Source organism: Sciurus carolinensis, chromosome 1 (assembly GCF_902686445.1).
Source record: "Sciurus carolinensis chromosome 1, mSciCar1.2, whole genome shotgun sequence".
NCBI lineage: Eukaryota > Metazoa > Chordata > Mammalia > Rodentia > Sciuridae > Sciurus > Sciurus carolinensis.
In genome coordinates this window covers 41568531-41595661 of record NC_062213.1, presented here as the reverse complement: position 1 = coordinate 41595661, position 27131 = coordinate 41568531, and the positions used below count along the sequence as shown (strand labels likewise).

General features: G+C 37.9%; 1 protein-coding gene across 2 annotated transcripts in view; it reads left to right on the top strand.

Moving 5' to 3' along the window:
* The window catches only part of Cpq (carboxypeptidase Q), a 441859-nt gene that overhangs the window by 2928 nt on the left and 411800 nt on the right, over positions 1-27131 (top strand). Inside the window, exon 1 of one of the 2 annotated variants that reach the window (XM_047566014.1) lies at positions 26597-26684. The exons of the other annotated variant lie outside the window; for it this stretch is intronic. The gene's annotated coding sequence lies outside the window, so the exon portion shown is untranslated. Of the gene's footprint in view, positions 1-26596; positions 26685-27131 lie in introns of those variants that run through there. 2 annotated transcript variants of the gene reach the window in all.

Here is a 27131-nt window from a genome sequence, read left to right as displayed (position 1 = left end):
AGGCTGGTATGATGGAATAGACCTTCCCGTTGCTTGCAATATTATGGAAAAAAAAAAAAAGCCAAACAAACAAACATTAAAGAAACAATTTTTATTACTTGCCCTGGAGCTGGAGCTTTAAAATGTACTTTCTTCTTCCCCTACCCTCTTAAACCACTTGGTTTTTAAAAACATACAACCCATTCATGTGTTAGCTATAGTCAGAATATTGATCCTTTCTCTTTATTCCTGGGCTCCTCTCTTTAATGCAGCAAAGTAATAGGACTGGTGTGCTTCTAGGTATCTGGAATTTTTCTTTAATTATTATTTTATTTGGCAAATATTAATTTTATAACTATTTATCAAGTGTGTACTCTGTGCCAGATAAAGAATGGGATACTTAGTTTCAGGAGGAGAGTGATCCATTACAAATACTTGTACCCCATATGTAGAAGAGGAAAGAGGTATGGTTGGAGCTTGGAAGACTTGCCAGAGGAGGTGAATTTGAAGTGTGCTTTGAGGGAGAGGCAGCTGTGGAACATCCAGGTAGAGATGCCCTGGATAGAACCTTGACCCTAACAGAGCTGTCACATGATAGAGATTTCTGTCAAACCTCACAATAGGTCCTTGGTCAAAAAAAGGCACATCCATTTGATATCTCACTTAAAAAGAAGAAGGAAAAAGCACATTTGACTTGGCTAATGACCATTACATTGTATTGCAGGTGAGGTCTTAGACATTGGATCCTTATGTAAGTTTCAGTGAAGAAAGAAAGGTTGAGGACCTACCATAAGCCATCCAGAGAAACTGTGATAAGGAAACAGACAGGAATGGTTCAAAGAAACAAAGATAAGGAAATGGCAGGACTGTAACAGAGAGCGGTGATCCCTACAGATACAAGTATGGACAGATTTGGAAAGCAGAAGAAATTGAGGTGACTTTGCCAAATAACTGTACTTCTCTAAAGATAACATTGTCACAAGCTTTGATTTCTCATCTTACACAGTTTGTCAGGAAGAGACAAACAGGAGATTGTTCAGAGGTGTGTATGTTGTCCAGAGAGTTGATCTTATTTTGCAGAAAAAGTGCTGGGAGACTTTGAACTAACTGAAAAATAACAGAGGAAGAGTAAGATAGAAAAAGGATAATGATAGGAAGAATTTTTCAGAACATTTGGCAAATTTCATGAGGAATGGTTGTTAATAAGGAAAAGGTGAACTGGTGTATTGTATGTTGGTGTAGCAGTATTAGATTTCCTTGGAAAAAAAAGATTAGTACTGTGTATTTAAAAAGCAATTTTATATCACGTATAACTAATTAGAGCAAATTTTTTTTTAAAAGCAACTTTACATTTGATTTTTATAAAAATGCACAGATGTAGAATGTAGGCAGACACCGTTAGCTTTCTATTATAAACTTAAAATCTGGTATTAAGGTAGCTATGGTTGTAACTGGCAATAACTCTCGGTCTTTTATAGTCCACTGTTCTGACCATTGTATCAAAGTCGGAATTTGCCTTGGAGCCTTGGTTTCTTGCAGTGTGTCCTCTCAACCTCTACCATGTCACATCAAATAAAAGTAAAGCTGATGGTCTTTGAAGGTCAACAGAGTAAAGCTCTTCAGGGGGAGAGGTAGTGGTGGAAAGGATTCTTAGCACCAGTTCTGCCCAGTGCAGTAGGGATATTCATGAAGGGTTGTATTAGAGAACATCGGTGGAAGTGAAATGACACTTATAATGCAATAGGCGAGTACAATCTATAATCTTATAAATCAATCTTCTGTGAAGGCAGTCACCCCTTTAGAAAGTGAACTATCAGTCATTCCTTGATATATTGTCTGAATAAATCCAAACTTTTAAGTTTGTTTAAAGCAAGATGCATTCCTAACATCTAATTGTAGTATATGTGAAGACTTTGCTGACTTGGCTTTCAAATATAAAGATGGGAAACTGGATCCCCAAATTATTAGAGACTACTTAAAACGTATCAAACATCATGATTTTCAGTTAACTTCCTCTAGCTACTTTTACTGCTTACCAAGCACCTATGTGTAGGGCACTGGATGGAAGGAAAGACAAACCCAGCCCTGATGTCGTCCCCAGTTTAACTGTGGAACTTGCAAGAGTCAGTCATGATGTGATCCATCATATAGTGGGTCAGGGTAGGGAAACCAGAAACTCTTACGGTCCTTGAGTTCCATATTAGTACTAAAATGAAACCAAGTATACTTCAAAACAAAGGGCATTACACTAGACCCAGAGTTACTTTCTGTTAATAAGAGATAAAATCTAGAAGGAAGGGGTAGTTGTCAAGCATTTAAAATGTATATCTTCAAAATCAATAAACAAAAGTGTGAGACACTAGCAAAACAACTTGTAGGAGACCTTAGGTCTTTCATTTTACATGATAAATAAATCAGACAAAACTAAATGGAAGATTTGAATACTACAACTAAGGAGATTGAAGACTATAATTTATGAGTGAATAGGGATAAGGAATGTTTCAAAATTATGAAATTGCAGTTTTAGTAATTTCTGTAAGGCAGGATTTGTGGTCATGAACTCTGTTGGCTTTTGTTTTTTCTGGAAATTTTTTATTTATTCCACATTTCTGAAAGATAGTTTTGCCAGGTAAAGAATTTTGGTTGGCAGTGTTTTTCTTTCAGCGATTTGAATATATTATTCCATTTTCTTTTGGTCTACAGGGTTTCTGTCACAGATAGCTGTATTGAGAATCACTTTTTGTAATATTTTTCTTATCTCTTGGTGCCCTTGAAACTTTTTTATTTGTCTTTGGTTCTTAATAGTTTGACTAGTACATGTATTAATGAACTGCTCTTGAATTGGAGACCCCTGTACTTCTTGTATATAGATATTGGCATCTTTTACAATTTTGAAAGTTTTCAGCCATTATTTTACAAAATATGCTTTATGACCATTTTTTCCTCTATCTTTTCCATCTGAAATACTATTTAGTGAAGATTATTTTTCTTGTTGGTGTCCTACAATTCCTATTTGCTTTCTTCATTTTTTCATTCTTTTTCCTTTTTTCTCCTATGACTAGATGATTACAAACATTCTTTCTTTGCACTTATTCTTTTTTTTCCTGCTTGACTGAGTCTGTTGTTGAAGATTTCTATTGGATTTTTCATTTCCATTATTGTGTTCTTCATATCTAGGATTTCTGTCTTTTCTTTATCTTTTGTATTTTTCTACCTTCTCATTTTGTTTGTGTATTGTTTTTCAAAATTTATTTAATATGATGTCCATGTATTCTTGGAGTTTAGTGTATTTCTTTAGTGTACAAGGATAATTCTGTAATTGTTGTTTGTTATTTCACAGAGCTCCATTTTTTAAGGCCTGCTATTGGAACTTGATTAGTTTCTTTTGGTGGTATCATAATTCCCTAATTCTTCATAATCCTGTGTTCTTGGACTTGTTGTCTATGCATTTGAAGAGACAGATACCACTTCTGGCCTTCTTTGAAAGGATCAGTTCTTCAGAACTTGGTGTAGCTTGCGTCTCTGATTGGGCCACCTGGTAATGACCCCAGGCAGGCAGAGCTTGTTGGGTTCCCTAGTTGGCTGGACCGCTTTCTGTCTTCTGAGGTTGAATGGGGCTGCGCTCTAGGCTCTCAGCAGTCAGCCTAGACAGTGGAGCTTCCAGTTAGGAGCAGCAATCCCCTCTGGTTGAGCAGCATTGCTGTGTGTGCTCCCTGGCCATGTATTTGGATTCTGTATTTGGGCAGGGCTGCAGAATGTACCCTGCAGTTAGGTAGAAATGTGGCTCAGAATGAATGAACCCAGAGACTGTGCTCCATAGAAATCCAAAATTAAGAATTGCCTCTTCTTCCTGGGAGGTGTCCTGGAGTGGGCTCTGAGTTTGGGCTGAACTGTCCTTTCATCCCAAGTTGAACAGTTTCAAACCCCATGTTCCAGATAAATGCTCTGTGGCAAGAATCTCCCTTCTGAGCTGTGGGACCTTGGAGTAGGCTCGGAGGTAGAGCCCAACCACTGTTTGGACCCCAAGGTTGGGCTGGTGTAGGTCCTGTGTTCTGCTGATATGCACAGAGGCAATGTCTCCTTGCCTGTGCAGGGCCCTGGGGTAGGCACTGAGACAAGGTGTGGAAGCTGTCTCTCTAGGGACTCAAGCCAGGTTGAACTTCCCCACTGTTCTTCTGGGAGTGACCAGCATGGTTTTGCAGGTGAGCTTTGCCATTGACTGGTATCTAATTGGATACCTACAGTAGCAGGAACATGAAGCTACCACCGAGATCCCTATGCTGGTTGCTGTGAGCTTTGCCTCCTTTTTATTCCTACCTAACCCTAATAGGTCTAACCCTGCTGTTACCCTCAGTGTTCCCTATAAGGTAAGACATAAGTGAGCTTCCTGTGAAGTGTCTCATAATCCATTTTCTACCTTCATATACTATATCCTTTCTCTACCCAGAATGCTAGGAAAGCTGATGTCCACTCCCAGTTCTCTTTTCTCTCTGTAGAAACTATGAGCTCAGGGAAATCCTGCCTTTGTGCTATTGGGGCAACTTGGAAGAAGGGGAGGGTTGACATAGGCAAAATGAGACTGTTCTACTTGTTCTCTAATATGGTTTTATTTGGTTCTTTGGTTCATGTGATGTCTCAGTACAATCCCCAAGTTTTGAGGTTTTCACAAAGGTGTTCTCATCTGTGGTTATTTGCAAGTGAATCTTTCTATGGAGTGAAGAGAACTTTCTGGGACCATATTGCTGACATCACTTTTATATATTTGCAGAGAATTTACTTCCTTCTTGGAATATTTATGAGAAATTATAAAAAAAACTAAATGAAGACTTCAGTGAAAAATGTCTTTCTTATTCTTACTGGCCTTGTGCCTTGGTCTTCTTGTTTAGCACATGGTTTTAGCCAACTTTGTAATAGGTTGAAATAGTAAAATAAAAAGGTAACATCTCTCTTTGTCTCCTGATGCTGTTGAACTGCTTACACAATCCATTTTCCACCTTCATATACATATCCCCCTTTTTTGTCCAGATGATCATTTTGAGGTTCTTTTTTCATTATAAAACTACATTAGATCTATGTTATAACTAATTTGTATCTATATTTAGTATATTTTGTTGAGTACTATAGATCTATTTTGGATCTTTAAAGCCATATATTGTACCCTACATTTTAATGCTTACAACATCTGGCTATTCTTTCATAGGGTTTTCTTTTCTAAGCTAAAGCTAAATAAAAGGGGGGTGGACAATAGGAAGGCTAAAAAATAAATGGAAGTATCACAAACACCAATTAAGTTCTTTGAGAAGCAGATGGTAAATGTGGAAATCAACTCTATTCTGATTTCATTTATCTGCCTATTCTGTCTAGATCTTAGGTCTGCCACTTAAACCAATCACTCACTAGTTAGTATCCTGTGTTCCTCATACTTTATTAGTTAAGAACATGGGCTTTGACCCAGCATGGTGGTGCATGCCTATAATTCCAGCAGTTTGGCAGGCTGAGGCAGGAGGACCACAAGTTCAAAGCCAGCCTCAGCAGTTTAGCAAGGTCCTAAGCAAATGTTTCAAAATAAAAAAATAATAATGAAAAGAAAGGACTGAGAATGTGGCTCAATGGTTAAGTGCCCCTGGGTTCAATCCCTGGTCCAAAATTAAAACCAAAAACAAACAAACAAAATGGGCTTTTTAGCCAGTGTCTTGGATTCAAATGTGAGCTTTACCACTATCATCCATGTGACCTTGGGTCAGTTATATATCCTGTCTGTGCTTCAGATTCTTTATCTGTAAAACTGGGAAAATATTTATAGCTGTCTGTGGTAGACAGAATAATATCTTGTTTCCACCCTCAACAGTGTCCACGTTCTAATCCCTGGAACCTGAGAATATATTAACTTCTGTGGCAAAGGGGAATTAAAGTTGCAGATGGAGCTGGTTATGGTGTCACATGCCTGTAATTCCAGCAACTCAGGAGGCTGAGGCAGAAGGATTGCAAATTCATGGCCAGACTCAGCAATTTAGCAAGACTCTCTCAAAATAAAAAAAAGACTGGGGATGTAGCTCAGTGGTACAGCACCCCTGGATTCAACCCCCAACTTCTCCCCCTTACAAGTTTGTAAATGGAATTAACATTGCTAATCACCTGACTTTAAAGTAGGGAGATTATCCTGGATTATCTAGGTGGCCCCAGTGTAAGCACAGATGTCCCTAAAAATGGATACAGAGGAAGAGATGTGACTCTGAAAGAATGATCAGAGAGAGGCAATATTGCTGGCTTTGAAGAAGAGGAAGTGGGCTGAGTTAGGGATGGGAGTGGCTTCTAGAAACTGGGAAACAGAAACAGGTCCTTTCCTAGAGCCTCCAGGAAGGGGAGCAGCTCTGCCAACTCTTCGCTTTTTTTTACCTGGTGCATCCAGTGTTGGTCATCTGACCTTCAGAACTGAAGAGAATAAATTTATGTTGTGTGAGATACCTAGGCAGTAGTGATTTGTTACTGCTGTAACAACAACGTAAAGTAGTAATACATCCCTGGTCCTATGGAGTTGTCTTAGGGTTTAGCAGTGTGTACATTTAAGGACCTCTTCCATGCAAGGGTAAGTGCTGAATCAATATTAGACACAATTAGTATTTATTGGTACTTCAGTCTCCCTTTTGTCCTTGTCCCTTTGTCATAGTTGTCTGGTGATTACCCAAAATTGTTGTGCCTTCCCTACCAAGACCGTGGACCCAGGAGTTTCTCATTTTCGTGCTGGGCTAGACTCAGTCTCCAGCAATTTGTCTAAGTTACCATTTCAGTGTTCCCACCAGTACTGGCTCCAGTAGCATCTGGTCCAGGTAAGCAGCTCTTGGCTGTGACTCTCTAGATTTGCCTGCCTCCCCAGTTGTAGGTTGGTGGTTCTCTGATGGGTCCAAGGAAGGTTACTGGTTTTCGGTTTGTTCAGTTTTGTCTGTTGTAAGGACAGGAGTGATGACTTGCAAGCTCCTTCCGCGTTGGAGCTGAACTTGGAAGTTCTGGCAATGTTGTCTTCACCCCAGGGCTTTAAGGATCTCGGTTATTCTCAGTACATCTTTCATGTCTGTACTTGACTTCTTTCTGGTTTTTATTCTCTGGTCTTCACCTTATCAATTTGTAAGAGTGGCAGAATTTTTCTTCATGATTCTTTTCTTAAACTAACTCTTCTTAACACATTACCCAATCAGTGTCCTTGATGTATATGTCTAACTTTGGACTTTTAACATTTAAATTTTCTCTTAAATGTTTGTGATAATAGGACAGAGTGAAGGTATTATAACAATTTTTGATAATTGAATCTTTTTCTTCATTGCATTGTTAAAGGCAAAGTATTAGTGGTTCGATTTTTAAAGATGAATGGATTCCTCAATGTGTATTTGTAGTATATTTTTATTTATTCTTCCATAAAAGAACTGCTTCTCTATAGCTTTTATGTTAAGTTGGACTTGTCTATTAGCTGAGCCACTAAACTAAGCTGCATTTTCCTGGGTCAATGAATAATGGAAACAATTCTCAGAATAATTAAATCAGCTAAGACCCAGTTTCCGGGCAGGGAGTTAGGATTTGATATTTCTTTTGGTTGGTTTTCTGAAAACTACTGAAACCTTAACACTAAACTTTCTAGAAATGGAGTAATCACCTCTCATGTCATTTCTCTAAACCCTTTTCTGAATGGGGACAGGCAGTTGCAAAGACTGGCAGGGGAAAGAGGATGTATACTCATGAGGGAAGAAGGACTCTGCTTTGAAAACACAGATGAGCCTTTGGATGTGGAAATTTACAAGGCTCAAAGAGGCCTGAAACATCTTTAGAAGCCGAGTCCAGCAGAATAATGGGAGGCTGTGTGCTGGCTTGGCGTGGAAGCCTGTCTGGCACAAACTACACTGTAAACAACTCTTCAAACATTTGCATCTGCATACATGACATGAGCTTCTCAAAATGTCCAATTAAACACTTGTCAATGGAAGAAATGTTTGTTTCCTCAGGGGACTGGGTGTCAGCCTTGGCCTTTCTATTGGGGAACCAGCTTCAGCTGATACTGTTATGTGCTCTTCCTTTCTGGTCTTGCTCCTCTCCTTCTTGTTCTGATGAAATTCCTCTTGAAAGCTGTGGAAGGTGTGCCAAGCTGTGGGCCATGGGATTTGCTTAGGTAACTAAAGAAATATCCAGGCTGTGAGCACTTTTCAAACCCAACAAAATCTCAGTGCTTTAGATTCTTTTGCACAGTTCTAAACCGGTTGTGCTTGAAAATTTTTAGCAAGTGGTTGCAGCTTAGGAAAAGGGAGAAGGGTAGTGCTGTTATTATTATTTTTTTTAATATACTTTTTCTAAGGACTGGATTCCTTTTTATCAACAAGCATTTATAGAACAGGAATTAATAGTAGTGTTGTATATGTGTTTGTGTGTCCTTATCCTTTGATTGAGACAGCAATGAAATATTTGGATATATGCTATAGAATCACAGAGGACAAGAGAAAAAACAAAGAATGATCAAAGAATTTTCAATTTTTTTTTAGAAAACTTGTATAAAAAGAAAACTCTGTCCTTGAGCAAATTTCCCAGATCCATTGGCCTCAGCTTCCTAATCTATAAAATAGATTGTATAATATCAAGAAGAACAAAGATTATCAATATCAAATAAAACGATTTCTGTGAAGCACCTGTAACGGTACTTGCCCCATTGTAAATGCTCAACAAATATTAGCTAGTAATGAGATATTAATAGCTTTTTGGACTAAAAAGGTTTAAACATTCTTGTATGGTGAAGGAAAGGAGGAAAGAACAGGGAGAGGAATTAAATAGTTGCAGTATGGATGGAGGATTTAGTTTGGGGAAGGATAGTCAGCTGTTCTTTTATCTTTACAGGAGCTGAGAAACTCAGGATAGATAAAGGGATAGAAAAGTTTTGAGGGAAGATGAAATACAAAGCATCTCATGGTCTTAAAATTGTCCCCAGAGTTATGTGGAAGAAGAGCGCTTTCACTGATCATGAAGGGGAGTAGGGGCGGAATTTGGGGCTTAAGGAGAGTGGAAAAATTTTGTGGCAGCTGCGTGGGGAACTTGATAGGGGTCAACTGAAGATAAATATAAGGTTGCCCAGCAATGCAGAGGATACAGCTGAGGTCAGACAGCCCTAGTTTCTTGTGGAGATATTTGGTTATGTGAATGTTGATGGTAGTATTGTGCTCCCTGAAGCATGCACAGAGACAATCCAAAATTAGTTTTGAGGAATGGAAAAGGAGGTGAGGAAGAAAGGCAAAGGCATTCTAAGATGCTAGTGAGAAAGAACATTGTTGGAATCATTAACCACCAAGTAAGGTTGTGAGCTAAGATTAATCTGAAATAGTAATTTGGGTGGATAAATGTTCAGACAGACTGGAGGTGGGGGCTCTTCACTAAGCCAGCATGGATCTGACTGCTGCTCTGTTCCATTCATGTGCTGAAAGATGGGGTGACAGTGACCTAGGAGACCAAGCTCACTTTGAAATCTCAAAAACTGGGCAGATGATCCAAAGGACAGCAAGCTGTCCCTTTTGGAAGGTTTAGCCTGGTGACTTAACTGAGTAATTAAAATTCAGATTATGAGGTACTTTGGAAGAGGTAAGCAGAGGGTGCTAGGAAGTCATAGAAGAGGACATTCAAACAACCTGTGAAGAGAGGGCAGGTCAGGAAAAGCATCCTGGAAAGGATCTTCCATGAATAGAGCCAAGGCAGTTGTAGGAAAATGAGGGTGAAGAATGACAGGAAGTGAGAGGAGAAGACAAGGGAGCAGACCAAGGCAAAAGCAGGGCAAGGACATTGATTTGGTCAGGGCAGATGAAGAACTTCATAGAGAAGGTGGTAACCGAGGTAAGTTATGTATTATACTGTTCCTTAGTGAAGGAAATCAAGAAAACCTGAATTGAAGTGGTAAAATTTAATAGGTAGGGACTGAAAAAAGAGATGTCAGTAGAAGAGAAAGATGAGATTTAGTGACTGATGGATTTTGTGGGGAAATGAACAGGGGATTTTGTACTTTCGAGCCTAAATAATGGGGACAATTACAGATTCAATAACAGGGAAATCGCACCATGTTCTTTTTTTTTTATTTCTATTTCAATTATACTACTGATTATTTACTCTTTAATTATTGTCTCTGTAATGTTTTATGCTTCTGAGGGTGGGGATCTTTACTGTCACTTCTTTTGTATTATGGAAGGTTCAGGAGATATAGTTTTAAATGAAGAGTTGGTAATTGATTAATTATTAATTGGAAAAACTACTAACCCGTAGTAATTACACTTTGAATATACATCGTGAGCTTCCCTTTTCCCTATGGGCAGAAATAATTTTGAATTGATTGGACTGACAGATGCTGAAACAATTAGTTCAATTAAGCAAATCCTTATTAAGTTCTAGAACATATGGGAAAGTGCCGAATAAATATTCATTTGTTTACTTTATTCAATCAGCAAATATTTAATGAGTATATACTATTTGTCCTGTACTGTGTTAGGTACTGTAATAAATGTTTGCTGTTAACCATCTAGATATGTAAAATCCAAACATATCCAATCTGATAACTGGGCATGGTGGCTGAGGCAGGAGGATCAAAAAATTAAAGTCCCTCTCATAAATTTAGCAAGACTGTAAGCAACCCAGTGACCCAGTGAGATCCTGTCTCAAAAAGAAAAAAAAAAATTAAAAAAGGGCTGGGGATGTGGCTCAGTGGTTAAGTACCCCTGGGTTCAACTCCTGGTAATAAATAAATAAATAAATAAGATCCAAACATGAATCTGACATGGTTCTCATCTTTGATTGATTTTACTTACATGACCAACAGTGATACCACTGATGATGATTATTATGGTTTGGATATGAAGTATCCCTTAAAGACTTGTGTTGAAGGCTTGGTCCCCAGTGCAGCTGTGTCCAGAGGAGGAACTTTTGGGAAGTGATGGGGAACCTTATGAGGTGTCTATCCTCATTCATGGATTAATGCATTGGTAGCTGAATAGACTGCTGGGAGGTGGAATATGTAGGTGGTAGAGCATGTTTGGAGGAAAAGTCACCAGGGGTGTGCACTGGGAGGGTGTTTCTTGTTCCTTGCCCCCTCTTCTCTCTCTGCTTCCCAGCTGCCATGAGCTGAGAAATTTTCCTCTTTCATTCCCTTCTGCCATATTCTTCTGTCTCACCCCAGACCCAAAGCAATGGAGCCATCTAACCACGGACTGAAACCTCTAAAACCATGAGCCAAAAATAAGTCTTTCCATCTTTAAGTTGTTCATGTCAGACATTTCATTTCGGCCACAGAAACAAAAAGTTGACTAACACCATTATAAAACTTTACAGAAAAGCGGAATAGATGCTTATGGACATTTGAAGAAAGGAGTAGTTCATTCTGACTCAGATATTTCAGGAAAGGAGTTACAGAGAAGTTAATATATAGGAAAAAAAATGAAGCACGCTGAAAGGAAGCATTGACACTCATGTTTGCTATGAGAAAATTTTGTATTTTTCACAGGGTGTTGTTAAAAATTAGCACATTGGAATGTTTTCATTTCCAGGAAGATAGGAGTATATTTAGTTTTTCCTGTTTATCCCACAGGTAAAACTAAAAACCTTGACATTATGTATACAAAACAAATATACAAAGACTCTGAAAAGTGAAAAGAAGGCAGCAGACCCTCTAGGGACCTTGGGACCAAAAGAATGACATGTTAGTGTGTTTTCTGGGTTTTCTTTTCACTTTGTGTGTCTTGGACTTACAGCTGAACAAGTTGGCAACTTGGAAATATCAAAGGATTTAGAGATAAGGGAAAAAAAGGGAAAGAAAAACCCCAATGAATGCTTGATCTCCATTGCTAGAGGACCAGGAAAGGGATAATCTAGCCAGACAGAAAACTTTTAAAAGGCAAGCGCTCTACTCCAGCCCAGCATCACAGAAAAACACTGTTGCCGCCCTTAGCAATGCTACCGAAGATGGAGCAGGTACCTTAGATATCTTCCCAACCATGACTGTGTGAGATATCCTAGCACTCGTGAATGGTGGTGTCAGAGAAGATCAAATAGGGATTTTATGCCCCTCCACATTCCCATCTGTGGTGTCAGTAGGGATTATGCTGGACGCTTGGACTCATGGTGTAAGTAGCAACAATGCACTCTTCCCTTACTGGCTGCTATGGTGTCAAATAGGCTCTTGTGGAGAGTCAGGACTTTAACCATTGCCCAGGAGTAATGAGGCCATCCCACCATAGTGTCACTGGAGACCACACAGAGGGTTGGAATTCCTTCACTTAGAATCAGTGAGGAGACCTCTTTTTCCTCCAGTGTCAAACAAAGTGGGGAACCTGAACTTCTGCATCTACCTGGCCCTATTGAGGCACTGTCCTCTTGCCGTACAGTGGTGGTATCAGGGAAAACTAACTAAAATAGAAGGTTTGGAGTCTTATAACATAGTATAAAAATGTATGGATTTCAATTAAAAATTGTTATAACGAGATTTCAATTAAAAATTGTTATAACGAGAGCTAGAAAATCTCATGGTGAAATGAATGACTAAGTGCTATAAATTCCTTAAACAGAAATTAAATGATAAAAGAAGGAAGTTTGGAGTGTTAAGAAGGAAAGAGTACGGTGAGCAAATACGATGGTAAATCCAATGGGTTTTTCCTCTTGAACTTTCTTAATTGTGTTTGACAGGTGAGGTGAGAATTATTAACGCTGTCTAATGTAATTCTAAATGTATTTAGTGAAAATAGTTAAGATTATATTATAAATATGAAAGGGTAATGGGATATAATAGCAAGTAAATTTTCTATCTTCTACTCAAATGTTTTCTATCTTCCACTAAAATTATGACACTAGCAGACTATTTTATTTATACATAAATACTTAAAACAGGCACTAAAAATGCTATGTAAAGAATCATGTTGAAAAATGCTACAGATAAAACAAAGTGGAATTCTGTAAAATTTTCAAGTTTAGGAAAGTAAGGAAAAAACCCAGAGAAACAAAATAGAGAAAGGAAAAATAGAAAACAAAATAAGCAGGGAGACAAGTTCCAATATATAAATAATTACGTTAAAGATTAATGGTGCAAACACACCAATTGAAAAATAGAGATTGGCAGAGAGAATTGAAAAAAGAAGACGTGTCCCAACTCTATGCTGTGTATAAGAAAGTCACTTCATCTACAATATAGGCAGATTGAAAATAAAATGATGAAAAAAGTTAAAGTGAATTTTTGTTATTTGAGGTAACTACAGATTGTTTAAAATTGACCTGAATGCTGAGTTAGCAAATACTGAACTGCTGCACCTGGGGAATATGCATGGTTAGGTTCACAGGTGTTACAGAGTTAGGAGTTTTCGTTCTCATTTTTGCTGACTGGTGAGTAAATAACATGTTTTGTGTATGTTTCTGTTTAAAGATGTCTTATTGAGTATGTATTGTTGATTCATTAGGTTTGAACTCTTGACCAGTAGCAGTATGACTCATGTCTGAACAAACCTTGTCTAACATATACAGTGTTTTCTCTATAAATCACATCATAGCCATCATGTTCATAGGAACAATAGTCGGTACTTCATTACTATTTTGAACAGTGGAATCACCAAGTTAAAGCACAAAATTATTAAAAATTTGGCATAAAATAAACTGTGAAAAGGACACTTGTTTATAGCTTAAGAACAAAAATAAGAAGCCACAGCATCGTTTTATTTGACCTTGACTGGGAATGTGTGTGTGGGGGGTGACTCAAGGTTTCTGCTACTCTTGTTGTTCACAAATGACTGAAAGAGCACTCTGAATATTGATTTTGGTATTACAAATAAAATTTAGAATAAGGTGAATTAGCAAATACAGAATGCACAAATAGTGAAAATCAACTATATTATGCCAAGATTAATCAAAGGAAAGCCAGAGTAGCTATATTAATATCTGATAAAGTAGATTTCAGGTCAGAGAAAATTACCAGAGACATTTCACTAAATATGAGATTTAGTCCACCAAGAGGACAAAACAGGTCTACATGTGTAGGTAACAAAAAACAAACCAAACCAAACCAAACCAGAACCACAACATCGACAACACAGTTATATGGAAGCAAAAACTGACAGAATGACAGAAGAAAAAAAATCTAAAATTATATTTGAAGACTTCAGTATCTCTCTCTCTCTTTCTCTTTCAACTATTGCATGAAGAGTGAGGCAGAAACTTAACAGGGATGTAGTAAAACTCAACATCACCAACCACCAAAAGTTTATAATGGATATTTATAGAGCATTCCACCCAACAACAGTGGAATTCAAAATGTCCATGAAACATTATACTATGTTAGACCATATCCCTGAACCATAAAACACACCTCAGCAAATTTAAAAGAATAGAATTCATGGAGAGTGTGTTTTCTGACCACAGTGGACCAAGTAAAAGTCACTACAGGAAGATAGCAGGAAAATGTATAAACATTTAGAAATTAAACAACACACTTCCAAATAATTCATGGATCAAAGAGGATATCTAAAGTGAAGTAAAAACCACACTTAATGAATAAAAATGAAATTACAAATGTTAAAATTTATGGGACACAGCCAAAGCAGTACCAAGAGGGAGATTTATAGTAGTACATGCATACATTAGAAAAAAGGACAGGTCTAATATTACTTTAACCACCCATCTCAAGAACTTAGGAAAACAAAATCAAAATCAAAGGAAGCAGAAGGAAGGAAATAACAAAAGTCAATATTCAATGGAATTCAAAAAAGTAAAACAATAAAATCAATGGAATAGGTGATTATTTGAAAAGATCAATGAAATTGACAATTATCTAGTAAGACTGACAAAGAAAGAGAAAACACACATACTGATAGAAACAAATTGATAGAATAGGAAGAAGAAAATGACTATAAATGAAAGAAGAAAAGGAAAAATCTTAAGTTATACTTGGAGACTTCAGTATCTTGCAATTATAGCTTGAAAAATGAGGCAGAAAATTAGCAAGGATTTGGTAGATGTCAATGCCACCAACAAAAGGCTAATAAGAGAATATTATAAACAGTTCTATATACGTGAATTTGACAACGTAAGTGAAATGGACCAATTCCTTGAAAAGCACAAACTACCACAATTCACTTAATGTGAAATAAATAATATTCATAGCCCTGTAACTATTAAAGAAACTATATTTAGAATTTTAAAATTCCCAAGAAAAAACTCTAACCCCAGATGGTTTCAATGAAGAAGTCTACGAAATGTTTACAGAGAAATTAATACCAATTTGATACACTTTAATCTGAAAAACATAAGAAGGGGAAACATTACCAAATTCACTTCATGAAGGTAGTATTACTAGGATACCAGTTAGCAAAAGCAATAAAAAATAAATAAGACTAGAGACCAGTATTCCTCATGAATTTAGAGACACAAAAATCTTGAAAGACATATTAGCAAATAGAATGCGGTGATATAGAAAAAGAACTATACACCATGACTAAAGGAAGTTTATTTCTGGGATGCCAGGCTGATTCAATATTTAAAAATCAGTCAATGTAATCCATCATATCAAAAGGCAAAAGAAAAAAATCACATGATCTTATCAATGGGTACATAGCAGGTATTTGACAAAATCCAGCACATGTTCTTGCTTAAAATTCTCAGCAAGATAGGAATGAGGGAAACTTCTTTGCTAAAGAGTGTCTATAAGAAACTTAACATTTTGTTTAATGATAAAAAGCTCAGTGTTTTCCTCCAAGATCATAATAAAATGGGCAGAATTAGTCTACTCTTTTCAAACATTATTATACAGGTACAGTAGATTGTGTGGTACTGGTAACAAGATGGACACAGGTATCAATAGAGCTGAACACAGAATGCAGAAGTACATTCACATAAATGTGCCCCAGTAATTGCTTACAAAGATTCAAAAGCAACACAATGAAGGAAAGAAAAGCATTGAAGCTTATCAGCAAAATATGATCCTTGACATAAGTCTCAGACCTTATATAAAAAATTAACTCAAAATAGATCATGAACTTATATATAAAATGTAAAACTATAAAGCTTGTAGGAAAAAACATAGGAGAAAATATTCAGGATCTAGGGTTAGGCAAAAATTTCTTAGACTTGACCTCAGAGCGTGATTCATAAAAGAAAAGAATAATAAATTGCAGTACTCAAAATGATAACCTTTTGCTCTGTGGAAGATCTATGAAGAGCTATGAAGATGAAAAGACAAGATGCAGATTATGAGTACAAATTTGCCAACCATTTATCTGACACAGGATTAGGTGTCTAGGATAAAAAATCTCAAAACTCAGAAATTAGGAAGCGTGTCATCCAATTAAAACATGGGCAAAAGACAAGAAGAAACACTTTCCTGAGGAGGATATGCAGATAGGAAATAAGTATCTGGAAAGTTCAGGTATCACTGCATACCTATCATAATGTCTAAGATAAAGAATAGTGGATCATGCTAATGCTGGTAAGGTTGTGGAGAATCTGGATCTCTCATACATAAATCACACAGCCACTCTGGAAAGAGTTTGGCAGTTTCTTTACAAAACTAAATCTGTAATTACTGTGCAACACTTGTACTCCTGGGCATTCATTCCTGGAAAGACTTATGTTTGTACAAAAACTTATAACTTAATGTTCGTGGCAGCTTTATATGTAATAGCCCCAAACTGGAAACAACACCCATATCTCTCAGTGGGTGAATGGTTAAAAACTTCTGTCACATATCTGTCCTGTGGAATATCACTCAGCAATAATAAAGAACATATTATTAATATAAGCAATGACCTTGATGAATTTCCAGGAAATTCTGAATTAAAAAAAAATAGGTAATCTGTATTATTCTATTTATATAATGTTCTTGAAATGACAAAATTATAGAAATGGGGAAGAGAATAGTGGTTGCCAGGAGTTCAGGAGTGGATGGGTGGGGGTGGGGAAAAGGGTGAGCCTAGTTATAAAAGAGTACAGCATCAGTACATCCTGGTGCTGATGGAATGTTCTGTATCCTGCCTGTCTCAGAAGCAGTATTCTGGTTCTGATGGTGTACTATAGTTTTGTAAGATGCTATATCAGGGGAGTTGGCAGTAACTTGGGAAAGGATTTTGTAATGAGGCTGGGGATGTAGTTCAGTGGCAGAGTGCCTGCCTAGCATGCATAAAGTGCTAGGTTTGATCCCCAGCACTGCAAAACGAAACAAAACAAAAGAAAGCAAAAGACCCAAAAAACCTGTAAGAAAAAAGCAGAATGATTTAGTGTGGTTTCTTTCCCTGTGGTTGATCATCTTAAATCTTTTTGTCAACCAGTGAGCACTGATCTAAAAATATTTATTCTAAATTCCTGCTTTGCAGTCAGCATTATGGTCACTGGAACTATTCTGTACAATTATAGAGACGTAAGATTTGGAATGCATACAAAAATGTGTGTGTGTGAGTATGTGTAAAGCATGTGCAAGGGTGGACATAACTCTCCTCTTTCAGTAGTTCTAATGTTCCACTGTAAATTGTAAAAGTTATAGTGTAAAGTGGTATTTGTAATCCTATTCAGCTCTTAACTTGCCAAGAAGAATATTCTTTCTCAGGATATGTAGCTTCACTACAGTACCAGCCATTGTATTGTCAAATCCATGTGAATTATGCAAAACAAAAGAAAAACAAATGGCCTAGCTAAGGTTTGGCAGCTGCAACAAGGAACCTATCAATCTGAGGTTTGTTGTAATGCACTGCATTTAAAAGAATGGTCTTCCAAGTAAATCTAGTGCTCGGAATGAATGAAGAATCTGAAATTCATTTTCAAACAATTGGAGAAAAGAAAAAGAATAAGAAAATGCTTGCCAACTTTTCCTTGGTTTGTACTTATATAGAAAGATTTAGCAATTTAGATTCTTCCCTAATTATCAGTTAATTTGTCTGTGGAATCTCTTGGAAAATCTATTTTCACATTTATTTGAATTTGAGGAAAAATGGGAAATTTGGGAAAAATAAGAAAAGCGTTTAACTGGAGTGATAGTTCACTAATATGGTTTTCAGGGAGCTGGCAGAAAAATAGATCCTATCAGATCTCATCGTTTAGAAGATTCGTACAGATTTAGGTGAACCAGATTTGAGAATTTCTGATTTTATAAAATCAGATAAATGTCTTGCTTTGCAATGTCCAATTCCAGCATATTATGTGATAAAAATGAAACTATAAAAGCAAAAAGGAGGCAAAAGTAAGGTTTCATGGACTTCTTAGGTCATTTGTGAAAGCTCCTATTTTACAGATCCCAAAGCAGGTGGTTAGTAAATACTTTGTGCCTTGATAGGGCTCTACTATTGTACCACTCCCAGGCTGTGTACATGGTATCCTCTGGGGCTGTGTAGTGCAGGATTCGTCTGTATTTGTGAAGATACCCTGGCACCTATTGTGTACCTGACTGTGTTAGGTACTGAGGATACAGCAATGAACAGAGCACCTGAAGAAAAAAAAAAAAAAAAGTCCCTTTCGTGGTGTTTCCATTCTAGATTAGAAATACAGACAATGAACTAAGCATTCAAGTTAATTTTAAAAAGGTTGAGTATCCCTTATCTGAAAAGCTTGGGGCAAGAAATGTTTTGGATTTCAGATTTCTTTTTGGATTTTGGAGTATTTGCATATATATAATGAGATATCTTGGGGATGGAACCCAAGTCTAAACACATAAACTCATTTATGTTTCATAGACATCTTATGTACATAGCCTAAAAATAATGTTATATAGTATTTGTTATGGTTTGGATGTGAGATGTTCCTCCAAAACTCATGTGTAAGACAATGCTAGGTTTGGAGGAGAAATAATTGGGTTATAGCTTAGCCTAATCAGTGAATTAATCCCTGATGGGGTTAATTGAGTGGTAACTGGAGGCAGGTGGGGTGTGGCTGGAGGAAGTGGTTCATTTGGGGTGTGGCTTTGGGGTATATATTTTGTATCTGGAGTGTGGAGTTTTTCTCTCTCTGTTTCCTGATCATGTGAGCTGCTTCTCTCCTGCCATACTCTTCCACCATGAGGTTCTACCTCTTCTCAAGCCCTGAGGAATGGAGCCAGCATTCTGTGGACTAAGACCTCTGAAACTGTGAGCCTCCAAATAAACTTTTCTTCTTCTACAATTGTACTGGTCAGATCTTTTAGTCACAGGGCAAAAAAGCTGACTGAAACAATATTTTATATAATTTTATGCTCAAATTGAAGTTTTATGGTGTGGAATTCCACTTGTACATCATGTCAGTGCTCACAAAGTTTTGTGTTTTGGAGTATTTTTGATTTTCAGATTAGAGATGCCCAACCTGTGTAGTCTGTTTGGAAGTGACATGTTCTACCTTTATTTTATTTTATTTTTTTACCTTTATTTTATGTGGTGCTGAGAATCAAACCCAGTGCCTCATGATGCTAGGCAAGTGTTCTATCACCGAGTCACAACCCCGGCCCCTGTGACATGTCCTATGCAGAAAAATAAAGTACAGGTGGAGGAAAAGGATATCTAGGGTTGCGCAGTGGGGGTGAGGTCTTTGTGATTTTAAATAGGCAAGTCAAGGAAAAGTTGCCTGAAAAGAGGATTTCGAACAAAGACTGGAAGGTACTATGTTCCCTCTGGGTAAGATTTTTTCAAGCAGAGGAAACGGCAAGTTCTAGGATTGAGGTGGGAATATTACAACTCAACAATGAGGCCAGATTGGCTGAGCAGAAGGAGGGGATGCTAGAGATGAGCAAGGACTTACTCCTGGTGAGTTGGGACCATTCTGAGTGCTGTGAGTGAAGGAGCAACACCATCTGACCAGGTAACTGGTTTGAGTTTTGTGGTGCTTGGCTAGTTAGGAAGTGACTTAAATAACATATGGATGCAGTTCCAATAAAATGCTAAAGCTAGAGTTGCAACAGGGGAAAATGGTGGTTAAAAATGGAGACAAAACAAAAACAAATAACCACTAACAAGATTTTCCTATTGCTTGTAAGATGGTGGAGTTGTAAGAGTGGTGGATATTGCGTTGTAATTAAAACTTGGTCTTCCAAAAGTCATTTTTCTACTAGAAGCAATGAAAATGGACAATAGGGGATCTATTTCAGTAGGTAATGCAAAATGTCAATCATTGTCCTGGTATGTTAAATCTTTCAACATTGGCAAAATATATAAGACTGGTATTACAGCTTGGATTCCTCCTGTTGGAAAAACCAGTTGGAAACAGAAAGGTTCTGAAGGAGAAGGAAGTATGAGAGGTAGAAATGGCTGAAATACATGATCTTTTTCTTCTCAATAATGTTGTGCTTTAAAGCAATCTTGTGGGTTTCTTTAATAAATTTACATCTCATTAGATCTACAAGCAGAAGAGAAAAGTTTGGTAGTCTCTAATGTGTAGGACTTCATGACCTAAGCAAACTTCCATATTACCCTGAAATAGTACTGAGTGCACAGGTTTCCTTAAGAAATGCTTATGGAGACTTTAAAATAATGAGAAGGACCCAGCACACCTGGCTAAGAATGGCTGCACGATATTCCCGCTCTCTAGATAAAGGTCTGCCAGCACCTTCATTCCAGGTGCATGCATGCAGGTTGCAACTTGGCACAGTGGCTCTAAACAGGATCGAGATTCAAACAGCACGTGAACAAAATCTTCCTTTTGTTTGAAGGAGACATATTCCGTTCGTACCCTGATATAGCTACATACTACAAAACTTTGGGAATCTCATTCATCTTGTTTTTGGTAAAAATAAGAAATGCCTTTGAAAAACAGTTTATCTTTGGATGTAAAGGAAGAGAAATACCTTTTGATGTTTGGCAAGATTTGCTTAAGAACAAAAATGATTTAAGGAGCTTTTAAAAAAGAACCAGTGCTGTTAATTTTTTTTCTTCTCCAGATCATAATCACACTGAAAATTGAAATATCGATACCCTTAAGGCTAAACATAGCCTGCCTATCCCTGGAACAAAACAAGAATACCCACAAACAGGACATCCTCTTTGGAAGAGCAAACATCAAGTGCATATCTGTTGACAATGTGAAAAGATACATGAGTCAGATAAAAGAAACCATACAAAAAGGCTTTTTAAATTTCCATTTTTTTCCACTTTGCCATTCTCAGCATGTAGACTCTTACTTCATGGTTGTCTCTTTTGGTTGCATAACTGCGGCAAGAAACAGGAAAAGTGCATTTCTCGTGTTTCTTCCTAAAAGCAGAGAAAGGAATGTTTTCTTATGTCTCATTGGCTGAAATTGAATCACATGTTCATGCTAAAATGAATTAATATCAAGGGTCATCGATTTACCAAGACTTGTTGACACTAACCACAGAGCATTTCCTAGAGCTGGGGAGAACCTCTTCCTACCTCTGACAAGAGAAACAGGAAGGATGGATTTGTGTAGGTCCCCAAAGGTGTCTGCCACCCCTGCCTCAGTGAGGTGAGGAAATCACACAATGATACTACCAACCACTTTTTCACCCCCCTGTTCTCACTTTTGTTAATTATGCATCACTACATGTTAGGGCTTCTCACATACTCATTCTATTCTGTAATCATAATCACTGTATTTGTTTCAGTCTTAGTTATAGTGAATTCAGTATAATTACTGTCATGTGCTGAATAATGATGTTTTTGTCAATGATGGACTGCAGATATGACAGTGGCCCTGTAAGATTATAATGGTGCTAAAAATTCCTATTGCCTACTGACATCGTAGCTGTCATTATGTTGTAGAGCAATGCATTATCCTGTGTGTGTGGTGATGTTGGTGTGAATAAACCTACTGTGCTGTCAGTCAAGGAAAAGTATAACACATAAGTTATGTACAGCACCTAATACGTGACAATGATAATAAACAACTATGCTACTGGTATATGTATTTACTGTTCTATACTTTTTAATCAGTATTTTAGAGTATACTCATTCTAATTGTTTAAATAAACTTACTGTGAAGAGGTATGCAGTGTTACATTGGCAGCAGCCTCGTATGTCTTGTGTTTACTGCGTTTCTTGATTGCATTGTTATCCCTTGTGCTTGATTTAATTTTATGTTGTTGTGTTCATCATGCATCTAGCAGCAATAGACTCTGCCATATGTATACCACACAGCCTGGGAGTGTTGTAGGCTGTGTACACATCACAGGCTGTGTAAGTACACTCTATGATGTTCACACAATGACAAAATCACTTAATGACATATTTCTCAGGACACATCCCTATTGTTAAATGAGGCATGACTGTATTAGTCCTTTTTCCAGAGTTATTTATTTATTTAGTTAGTTATTTATTGTTAATACACTTCTTGGGTAAAGTGAATACACTAGCAATTTCTTCTAGGGGAAGAGGAAACAAAATTCTTTGGGTTCTTGCACACTCAAAAAATATCTGTCAGCCTTTCCTAATTCCTGAAGTTCAGGAGAACCTATGAGAGTCTGAACAAGTCAACTATAGCATCCAAAGAACTGGGAACACCTCATTTCCCTGCATTGCGCATGTAAGTCTTGCCACACGCCAACAGAGTAGTTGTAGGATGTCAGAAGAGAGCAGCTGTGGCTCCTGATCTGAGATAAAACCAGCAGAAGACTGGAGGCATTCTTGTCATGGATGGAGTGAGAGTGATGCAGAACATATCTCCAGGTGAACCACATGCACCTTCTGAGGAGAAACCACCAAATAAGTGAAGGCCAGCAGCATCAGAGAACCAGACCTATATGGAGTAGAAATCCCAACCACCCACCTGTCCCAAGCAGCTGGTTGCATGCATCAACCCCCGCACCTCTCAGATTCCGCCCTCCCTGTTGTAAGACCTGGGTGCTCTCAAAGCCTGGGAGATGAGGCGAGCGAGGTACAGTGTGCACACAGTGTGTGGGGAGAGAAGAGCAGACCCTGCTCACTGCTCCCTCCAAGCCATGAACTGAAGCCTGGCTGGCTCCAGGGAAAGGAAAGGAGAAGAACTTTTAACTAGATATAAACTGGAATTTGAACTCCTATTAAATACTGGAATAAGTCTTCTAATAACAGAAAGCGATTGAAAAGTTGTACAATCTGTCCAGGTGTTATTACACAGCTGGCTGCAGGGATTATTTGGATTTCACTGAGTGCAGGCTCTACAATAACCTGGTTATATGCAATATAGTAGAACTAATACAGACATCAAAGTCAGACTGATTTGGTTTGAATTCTTGCTCAGTCACTTACTTCCACATGATTTTTGGCAAATTTTGTTCCACTGTTTCTTTAAGTATGGAATGAAGATGGGTCATAACATCAACTTTTCAGGGATTCGGGGGAAGATTAGGTGAAATAAATTCCAGGAGATATCTAGTGTGATGCTTGTAGCATAGATCCTCGAAAGGGCATGGTGATAATTATTGCAGCTGGAGACAGATGTGGTAAATCAAAGACCAATGGTCGATGTAGCTATCAAGTGTAGTTTGCAGTGGTTAGATGAGTCAAGTGCAGGAAGTGTTTGACGTTTTCCCAAACTGTTTTCCAATGAAGTCTATACATTGAGAAAGCATTTTTTTCTGCTTACTTGGGAAGCTCAAATGTAACTAACTGAAAGCTATTACTATGAAAACTATGAGAAAGGGCTTCTTGTCTTGGATCAGAAAGATGAGGAAGCTCCAGAGAGATCTGAGGCAGGCTTCTGCCAACCCCAAAATGTGCCACCCACATTTCACTGGAAAGATGGTCTGAATAACATGCTCTGGGCCATGTGAGTGTGTTCCTTGGCAACCCTGGACCTGCCGAGTTTGGCAGGAGGGGATTTTCATCTTGCCAGCTAAATCTCTGCCACTCTAGACTGGCTTTAATGTCTTTGCTCCTGACCCTTTCTTTATCCCCAACTGAAGGAACTTATGTTTGCACAATAGCCATTGTGTCCTGTCTCTTGCACTCACTGACTCTGACCCTAACCTCCTCTCCATATTCTCAAGCTTGGACATGCATGTGGGAGGCTTGCTTTGAGAAGGTCCCAGCTTTGGCATTGCCAGTTTCTCATCTGCCTCCCAATCTCTCTCTTACTTTGTCTGGAGCCTGTCTCCTTTGGCAACCCACTAAAAACTGAAGTTGTGCTGGTGATGGGAAATGTTCTGTTTCTGACTGCTGTGGAGAAGGCAGTTCTGTAGAACTTTGGGGTTAATAGGAAGGCTTCTGCTGCCCACAGGTGGTCCATTTTTCCTTGGCAGCAGCTGATGGGAGTACAGCAGGGAGATGGGATCATTCCAGAAGTTGTCCAACCTTCACTTGAAGTACCATCTGAGAGCAGCTTTCCCCTAGAGCATGCTCTACCTTTGGTTTACCACATTCTTCTGGGTGGGCCTCTCATTGGTCTGAGGCATAGGCAAGAAAAAAAAAAAAAAGCAATGGAAATGAGGAAGAAAAGTGATGGGAGGGGAAAGGGAGAAGAGTGAGAAAGGTGAATGAATACTATTGAATACTCATTCTGTTCTTGTCCTGTATTTTTACTGACAGTTTAAGATAATGTCCCATTGTTTCGTGTTTGTTTATTTTGATAAGTAACAAATAGTGCTAATTATGGGTCAGGCCCTGAATCAAATACCTTACATGTAGTATGGTTCTTAATATTCACTACAAACACTCAGGACAGGTAATATTATCTTCATTTCAGAGATGGGTAAACCAAAGCATGGAGTTCTAAGATCACTCAGGTGGTAAATGATAGAGCTGACTTTCAAACCCAGGAATTATATTTCCTTCCTCCTTGTTATGGTTTAGATATTAGGTGTCCCCGAAAAGCTCATGCGTGAGGCAATGCAAGAACATTCAAAGGTGAAATGATTGGGTTCTGAGAACCTTAACCCAATCAGTGAATTAATCCCCTGTTGGGAGTTAACTGCGTGGTAACTAGGTAGGGTGTGGCTGGAGGAGGGGGCCTTTGGAATTATGCCTTTGGGGCATATATTTTGTATCTGGCTAGTGGAATCTGCTTCCTGGTGTGATGTCTTGAGCTGCCTCCCCCCCCCCCCCCACACACACACTCTTCCTCCATGATGTTCTGCTTCACTTCGATCCTGATGAGTGGAGCCAGCTGGCTGGCTATGGACTGAAATCTCTGAAACTGTGAGCCCCAGAATAAACTTTTCCTCCTAATTGTTCTTTTCAGTTCTTTTGATCATAGCGGCACAAAAGCTGACTAAAACACTCCTTTTCCCCTTCTTTTTCTCAAGTTGTAAACAAGTGTCTATTTAGTTCTTTTTTTTTTTTTTTTTTTTTTGCATTTTATGCTTATTTTGGGTGATTTCACTGTTTAAAATGGTCCCTTGTGCCATGCTCTGGGCTATCCAGTGCTTTTGAGAGCAAAAAGTTTGTGACATGCCTCCCGGAGGAAGTATGTGTACTAGACAGGCTTCCTTCAGACTGACTCTAAAGCCAGACAGACTGTGGCTACCAGTCCTGGACTGGACCTCTGGCCTGTGTCAGGCACTGTGCTAGGTACTGTACGATCTTATCTTTATCCAGAGTTCGAGTGTTGTTGGCTCCAAGCACACTGTCAAAGAATCAATTGATATTCAATAGGGTGTCTTTAAAAGAGCCATGCATAAAGCAAGACTGTGTATTGATAAGCTAATAAAAATGATGCAAACAGAGGTTCACATAACCTAACCCTGTTTTCCCCCAGGAGCCATGATTCAGTCTTCTCAATCCAGTGTCTGTGGCAACTTTACAGAATATAACTACTATGAATAATAAGACCTGATCATATGTCTTTTTTGGCAAAGATGATAATAAGTGTCTCCTTGCCAAATCTCAGTTTGGTTAGATATGCTGTCATCTTTCTAAGCAATGTGGTCATTTGCCAAACACTGCCACTTCATAGGTTTTGTTTCTTCAGTTTATAAAACCCTGTACAGAATATTGTACCTGGTGCCTGGCAAATAATCAGTGCTCAGGAAATGCTTATTGGGTGCATGAATTACTAAGTGAATGAGAAAAGTAATACTTAAAACCTAAAAGATAACCTAGTCCAGTATTTTGCATTTTAAGAAATATATGAATGGACCTGGGAATCAATATTTTCTTTCTTTTTAAATAAATTGCAAATCTTTGAGGTAAGAAAGTTGTTCCATGTTGCCTTCTGATTGATTATAATACTATTTGTTGAGCACTAGCTATTGCAAATTTTTTTCTATTGTGATTTTTTAAATGGAATTTTACACAGTTTGCTGTGTGGATTATTTATTTCCTTTAATCCTGTTGAATAATATTAAGGTTCATCTGTCTTGGATAAAGAGTCCACCATTTATTATCAATAGCACTTTGATAAACAAAGAGGCGATCAGCTACCTTATAGTCTGTTAGGCTATACTAGGGTTAAAAGGTGACGACTCAAGGATTTAGATAGATTATGTAAAGGGATTCTGATCCGTGAAGGACCTTTTTTATGTCTAGGGTCCTATAGAAGTAGATTTCTATTTGTTTTTTGTTTGTTTGTTTGTTTTTGTTTGTTTTTTTTCATCTATTCAACAAATATTTTGAAGATGAATTGGTGATATAATTTGAAATATCAAAATGTGTCTTCATTGAGATTATTCTTTGGCATATTAGAAAATACTATTTAGAGAGAAAAACGTCTTTCATACTTTTATTCCTCAAACATTCATTTTGTACTTATTTTGCAGGTACTTGGGATACAGCATAAGACAAAGTCCCTGCCCCTCAAAGCTTATATTCCTTCAGGAAAAGCAGACACCAAGCCATCTATCCAAGGTTTGGTCTCTCCTGTTGCCCTGTTCCTGACCAAGCCACTCTATTTCATTATCTGTTTTATTGTACTCATATCACCTATTAGTGTCTAAAATGATCATTTGTTTATTTATTTATTGCTCATCTCCCCTCATGATGAGTACACAGATTTAGAAGAGCAGAGACCTTTTTGTCTTCCAGCTCCACCTATAATGGAGAATTTGGTCCAACAGTATGCACTTAATAAATGTTTGTTCTTATTTAATTATAGTAATGCCATGAAGTATATTCTTGACAATTTTGACTTAGCATGGGGAATCAGGAGTAGTCATTAAGGAAATACGGATTGACTTAAACTCTGAAGAAGAAGTAAAAATTAGCTAAAGGGGCAAAGAGGATATATTGCAGTCAGAGCAATCTGGACAACACATGGCACATTGGCAGGTGTGAAATAAAATCAGTGTATCTGGA